This window comes from Panicum virgatum, chromosome 8K (genome assembly GCF_016808335.1).
Source record: "Panicum virgatum strain AP13 chromosome 8K, P.virgatum_v5, whole genome shotgun sequence".
NCBI lineage: Eukaryota > Viridiplantae > Streptophyta > Magnoliopsida > Poales > Poaceae > Panicum > Panicum virgatum.
Genome location: NC_053143.1, coordinates 6,140,816 through 6,147,774, shown reverse-complemented (window position 1 = coordinate 6,147,774; position 6,959 = coordinate 6,140,816). Strand labels below are relative to the sequence as shown.

Genomic DNA, 6,959 nt, shown 5'->3' with positions numbered 1-6,959 from the left:
CTGTCGTTGCCTCCCTCGCATCCTCCTCACCATCGGTTATTGCCTCACATAGATCTTGTTCGCCATCAGTGACCTCCTGCAATCTATCCTGGTGCCAAATTTTAGCAACAGACGGAAGGCGCAAGCTTTTGGGTTGGAACAGGAAGGCGGTACCGTGGTAGACGATGGACAGGAGGATCGGGTGCTGACGCCATGACTCGAGCGCCTCGTCGCGCCGGCGCTTGTGGGCACCCGCGAGGCGGAGGGGAGCCCCTGTAGGAGAAGGGATGGGAGTGGCGGCGAATCGGGGCAAGAGAAGTGGCGCCGGGAGGAAAACAATTCTAGGGACGAAGACCACCCGAGGAGCAAGGAAGGCCAGGATCTTTGTGGTGGACTGGTGGAACGTTTCTTGGGAATATTTTGCATACAAACCCACAAAGAAAACCCCCAATCGCATGAAATTAATTGTCTAGTATAACAAATGTATTTAAAAGATATCATGCAAACATAGACAGATGTGATCTTAAAAGATGTTTTATTTTACTCGGAAAATACAATCAAATTTGAAAAGCCTGCTGGGAAAACGAAATCAGTAGAAGTGGAACAAACCAATCGGAAACGTATCTCAGGTTCATTCAAAAAGTGGGCTGAAAGTGAGGGTTGGTGCGCTTGGGCCACGTTTTGAGCCCAAATCCCCCGCCATCCGTGTTCCGGGAGAGCAACCGTTCCTGGGCTGAATCGACCCACCCCCATTCCTCACCAATCTCTACCGTGCGTGAGCCGCCGTGGCCGGCGACTCCGACGACGGCGCCGCGGATCCAGAGGTGTACCTTTCCCAACTCCTCCGCCTCCTTGTCCCCTTCCCTCCCCCTTTCTCCTCCTCGGCTCATACCTGCCTTCTCGCTAGGGTTGGAGTGGCGTGGCGGCTCCTCCAGTGACCAGGTGCGCCACTCCGCGGCGATGGCTGGGCGAGCAGCGCGTCCTTTGCTGAGTCTCCGTCGGGGCGCGTCGCCCGTGACGAGCATCGAACTGGTACGCCCTTTCCTTCCCTTTTTTCAAATGGGCAACCAGATCGATGGTCCTTCTTTCCATGTGCGGCATAGGATGCCCGTTGCATTGGAGCTGTAGATCTGGCCTTCCTCAGCCAATTCCAGTGTAGTTTTTTTTCCCTTCTCATAAACGTTGTAAATCTGAATGCATCTTGTGCTACCGTACAGTTTGGAGTGTACTTTGTCAGCTATGAAGGTTTGGTGAATTGTTCAAGGTTGTATTTTGTCACCTACGAAGGTTTGGTGAGTTGTTCAATTTTCCTCAATAATCCATTGGTTCGCTTCTGAATCCTTATTAACTTATTATTTAATATGTAATGAGTCACAGGCAAATTCTTAGTTAATTTTATGATCTGGTGTAGTCAGACATTTTAACGACTCATCGACATATCATACTTTTTAACCTAATGATGTGCAGTGTCACTGACAATAGCAGCATCTAGTGTTAAGGTGTAGTGGTGTACTAATTTTGAACACAGATATTCATTTCTTTTTTTCTTTTTTGGAGAAACAAGTGTACTGAAGCAGCATCTGGAAAAGAATGCGAGTATCAAATTGAAAATAAAAAGACTTAATCGAGCTGAACCAAACGGGGGGCATCGAAGACTTGTATTCTTGTAATGGTTCATTTGGTTGTGGATTGTATCCAAAATATCGCAGATATTTACTAGCATATGGAGCTATTTCTTCTGTGCTTTCCAAGTACTGTGTGTTACAAGTCCAGCAAGATCACCAGTTCAATCCGTATTGTCCATTACAAATGGATACCGATTTGTAACAGATATTTGATTAGTTGGAATGTGTAGCACTATTTTTGTAACCTATTTGCATAGGACCCTACATTTTTTTTGGATTTTATTCAGTTTTTTTTCCAGTTTTATATAAAAAATGGGTTCAAGATGCTATTTTCCCATTTTCAATTGCTTCTGCTCAAACAGAAGTAGGCTTGAGACTACTATTTTTCTATGATGTTAGTGTTTCCATTGTTCAGAAAAAGGAGGGTAGTGGGATTATAGCTACCTCAATTATTGTTTAAAACATGCTCACTAGCAAGGATGCAATTAGTTTTTTAATTGGGCTTGTCAATTGAACAGAGCCATCAGTCAGCCAGCTAGCCACTAAGTCATCTGTTTAATATTACTTGTTTTCTTAGCTCTTTGCCTCTTTTCTTATTTTTCATTTTCAGCATATCTGACATTTTGCCTAATCCTTTCCATATACAGAATCAGAGCATGATATAAGCAATGTCGAATGCAGGCCAGAGACAACTTAAGAGGTAGTTACATCTCCACTCACCAGTTACGACATTAATTACATCTCCACTTGCTTTTTATATTCAGATAGTGACAAATAATAGACCAAAATGGCTTTATTTTACTGCATAATGTGTGCATAGAACCAGAATACTCTAGTTTTTCTTTAATTTGTTATCTGTAAACATCTTGGTTCATGGTGTCATCTGTAAGCACCTTGTCCAGTCCTCTGTTTAGTTCTGCACTACTTTGCTCAGTTCTGCTTGACTAGCTAGCTTAGTAATTTAGATCATGTTAGCAGTAATGTAGTAGCCTTATGCATTTCAATTGGAAAGATGACGTATCTCTTTATGCAGTTAAAAACCTTTGGCATTCCTATGCATTTAAATCTAGAGCTACTGTGTCTTCTCATTTAAAAGTCATGCCAAAGAGATACTGTGCTTCCAATACAAATCTATGTATGCATTTAAAAATCTGAATAGCGGTGCTGCTCCCTATTCAGGTACCATTTTTTGGGTACTAATATGTACCAGGTCCATACCAGCTAAAAAGGCTTAATTTTTTGTAGTACAACTCATTGCTTATTGCTACGTTTGAATTTTTGCGGCTCATCGCATGTATCTTAATCATTTGTCTTCTTGTATTTTCTGCATGTATCTTCTGAGTTTTTAGCATAGCTACATATCTAGAAAAGTCATAATTTGGAATGAAGTGAGTAATATTTAGTTAATGTACAGTCCAAAACTTCTGGGGCTACTTATATTATTTTCCTCTCTTTTTTTCCAGAAGAATTTTGTACATGTTTTATAATTTTCTGCATGTTTAATGATGTTGGAGAGACTTAGCAATATGCGCATCTTATGCTAGACTAGAGTAATTTCTATGCTGAAGTCAATGCTTGCACATATAATTGTTGCACCGCAGCAACCAGCGAATCGAAAGCTAATCAAGGTCGCTTCCAAATGAGCCACGGGATTTTGGTGATTAAAATCACCAGGTGGATAGGGATTGGGTGAAGGGAAGGGTATCAACCCAATCCCTGCTTGGAAGATATCTCACGTGGGTTATGCCCCCTTTGTGCCAAATGAAGCCTAAATACGGTCAGGGAACAGCTCCAACTGTTTTCAGTCCTGATTTCACCAGATTCTGGATTTTTTTTACTTTTTCTGTTTTTCCAGAAAATACAGTACACAATCAGTATATACTGTATACGGTGCCGGTCAGGACAGATTTTTTCATCCCTATGTTTTGAGGTCACACACATGTACAGACAGTCCATATATGTCTATCTCCATTACAGAGGTGTTACATTTTCTCAAACGAACAGTCCACCACAGCAATTGGACAGTCCTTGAGAGCACCAAGCCACAATTCTACACGTCTTGATTTGTTCACGGACCGTCCGAGGTAGTTCACACGGACAGTCCGACCATACACTCGGACAATCCGTATGTGATAGCTGACAATCTATTACTATTAGCTCATGACCTACTAGTAGCGTTACCCTAACTGTTTATGTTTGTTTCATGGTCATATCATAGCAACTCATGAGCATCATGTTACTTATGTATGGCATTTTATTCATGTAGGAGTTGAAACAACTGAGGACGTGACCATTGGGTCTAAATCCGAGTACGTTAATGAACCCAAACCTGTTGAACCCATGGAGCACCAAGGTAGGCTCTTAAGCATCTCTCCCTTTTATAATTGTGTAACTGACTATGTTATACCTCTATGCATATGTATGTATAGGATATTGTGACTAGACTCCATGGCGCACCTATTTGAGCTATCATCATTATTGTTCACAACTTTACCTTGAAGTATTGATTACACCTTCTAGCACGTAATCCCTGCTTAATTGCTTAGACACTGTAGAATTAGGACTTGTGATGGGTTTCTCACAGTTAGCGCGAGATAGGAATTGCTTGCTTAGTAATGAATAATTTAAAACATGGTCAACTTCATGAACTTGATGCAAGGACTGGCAATGGGTGACTCATAGTGAGACAGGGTCTTGGATGGTATAACTCACTTGGGTCATTTAAGAACCGTCACATCTGTCGTAGTGTGTCTTGAACACCCTTGAACAGACCATTTGCCATGTATGAGAATGGTAACTCTAATATTATGTCGCGATCTGGTAGCTCCGTGGATTCGGCGCAACTTGGGGCATGGGCTAGTTAGGATTGCTAGTATACCGGCACATCTCAAACTGCTCATAGGCCACTGGGTCGGGTGTGAGAAATGTTGAGGTGGTGAGTTACTCCTTGCAGATTTTGAGGGGATCGTATGGGCAATAGCCTCGGTCTTTGCTGGGTAGAACTTGTACCCCCTCTGCATAGTTGACTTATTTTGATAATTCGTAATACCGCACTATTGGTTACTAGCATATTTATAACTCCTAGCTTCAGAGTAGTGTTGTCAATGAAAGGGCTCTTGGAAGATGAAGCTTCACCTTTGGCACCTAATGTTCATGTTTGTTAAACCTTTCTATGCTTAGAGTAGGATAGACAACCACGTATTTGTTGCACAACTGCTTCTAGGCAAACCAACTTGTATACCTTGCTACAATCAAATGCATTATCCTATGTTTGTTATATTAGGCAAGTCCTATTGATTACACTCATGTGCTCATGGTGCTCCGTCTAAGTTTTTGCAGGAGAGACGGGCCTGGTTTATGGTTATTGCTACACTGCTCACCCTTCGGTGGATTGGGAGCGATGGGTTTAGCCTATGAGCGGTGGTGTAACTCGTGGGTTGTGGCATTGGCCCCAAGGGCGTGTATCTTCCAACTATCGTATTGTAGTTTCTGCTGTTGAACTCTGATGTGAACCAAGTGCAATGAACAACTTGTGTTGTAACTTGAACCACTCTTTTGTGTAAGTGAACCTTGTGAGCTATGTATGCATCATCACCATATGTACCCAGGTGACTGGGTGCATAGTGGATTAATTGAGTTAAAATGGTGGAACTATGGTTAATGGTGACAGCTTGGTTAATCGGAAGGTCATGATTCTAGGTGAAATCACATTATTCAGCCCTGACGTATATAGACATTCTCAACCTAAATAAACTTATTTGGATGCATTGAAGCTATTTTATTTCATTGGTGTCTTCATTGAGGAGTCATTATATGCCAATCGATCACAGTTCCACTTCACATAGTAGTACGGATTGGCACAACGAGAAATTAGCTGTATCTGCGGTATTCTTCACATGCAACGAAATCTGACCTGGTGCTTGTAGTAGCAATATAATCCGTACTTTTTTTTCGTCAATAAAATCGGTAGAATTGAACGGATATTACAAACATATAGTAATCTTTTTATAAAAGCTGGGTTTTACTCCCGTTAGAGTAATTGTGCTGTCAGAGTGACAGTTATATGAAAATGTACAGTCCACCTTCGATCACAAGGCTAATTAAGCATGAACTGATTACAACTCTCTCCTACTACTCTGCAGCACAAATTCACAACCGTGTCCTCCCTCCCTTCCTGTGGAAAAGATATAGCCGGGGGAAGATCAACAGGTGCGCACAATCATACGAGGTAATTTACAACACGATGACATTCCAAATCCATATAGTATAACGGATTAGAAAAAAATTTCGAGAAATAATGAGCAGCTTTTGTTTACCCCTCTGCATCTTGAAATTTTCGGAACATGATCACCCAAAGCATTGGTGCTGCGACAGCAAGGATGCAGAGCGGCAGCATCTGCAGCTTTTCAATCCAGCTATGAGCGTACATGTCGGCCACGTCGAGAACGACGGCAGCATAAGCAATTGACAAGGCAAGTAGAAATACCTGCAAATACAAGAGAAGATGTGCATGGAATTAGATCGGCTAGTTAGGAAAGAGGGCACAAACAATTGAAAACATCACTCATCAAGAAACCAAACCTAAAATCATGGGTTCGCAAGGGGTTTGTGTTGTGGGTAATTAAGTTTGTTTCTATTATTATTATATTATCATTGATTGAGCCCAAGGCCCAAGCTGAAGTCGATGGAACTTGCAACCGTGATGATGGGAGAGGCGAAGATAGATCTGGTGCGAGCCAAGTTTACCGCGACCAAGTAGCGAGTGCGATGTGCTCCTGTCGCCGCCGCCGGCGGCGGCGTGTGCTCCTTCCCTCGGCCGACATCTAGCAAGCGGCCTTCCATCGCCGGTGAGGTGGTGTTGTACTCCCCCGATAGATCTGTCTGAGCAGGGGCTAGGTTTGTATTCTCGCTCTCGTTTTTAGCTTTTTAGAAAAGAAAAGAAAAGGAGCGTAGGCAGTGGGCTAACCTGGTGCTGCCCTGGTGAGGGAGAAGGGAGGAGACTAAGGGAAAGAGCTCTGGGCTAACCTGTCAATGGAGCGCCTCGCCAGTCAACAATGGAGGGCGGTCGGAAATGAATGGCTGGGTGGGTGGAATGGAAGCCAGCAAAGCGGGCTCAGCTCGGATCAGCTCAGTTCAGCTCGGACCAGCGCAGTTTGATCTCTTACCGAGCCGAGCAGACAATTCAGCTTGTTAGTATAACGAGCCAGCTCGCGAGCTAAACGAGCCAAAGCAAGCTAACTCGAGCTCCCTCTCCGTCTCCGGCCTTCCCCATCTCTTCCCCAATCCCCATAGCGCCGCCGCTGCCTGCCTCTAACTGCGGTCGCACCGGCGCTGCTCCCTCTGCTCCTACCTCGG

At 43.5% G+C, this 6,959-nt stretch overlaps 1 long non-coding RNA gene across 2 annotated transcripts; it reads left to right on the top strand.

The window, feature by feature from the left end:
- Window positions 1–711: 711 nt before the first annotated feature.
- Window positions 712–5,273, top strand: LOC120643720. 2 transcript variants are annotated; one of them, XR_005663141.1, is made up of 6 exons: window positions 712–803; window positions 887–1,011; window positions 1,197–1,271; window positions 2,252–2,304; window positions 3,871–3,957; window positions 4,944–5,273. It is a non-coding gene; the product is annotated as an uncharacterized LOC120643720 (long non-coding RNA). The 2 variants fall into 2 exon arrangements; XR_005663140.1 differs by having other exon boundaries at window positions 730–1,011.
- Window positions 5,274–6,959: the final 1,686 nt, after the last annotated feature.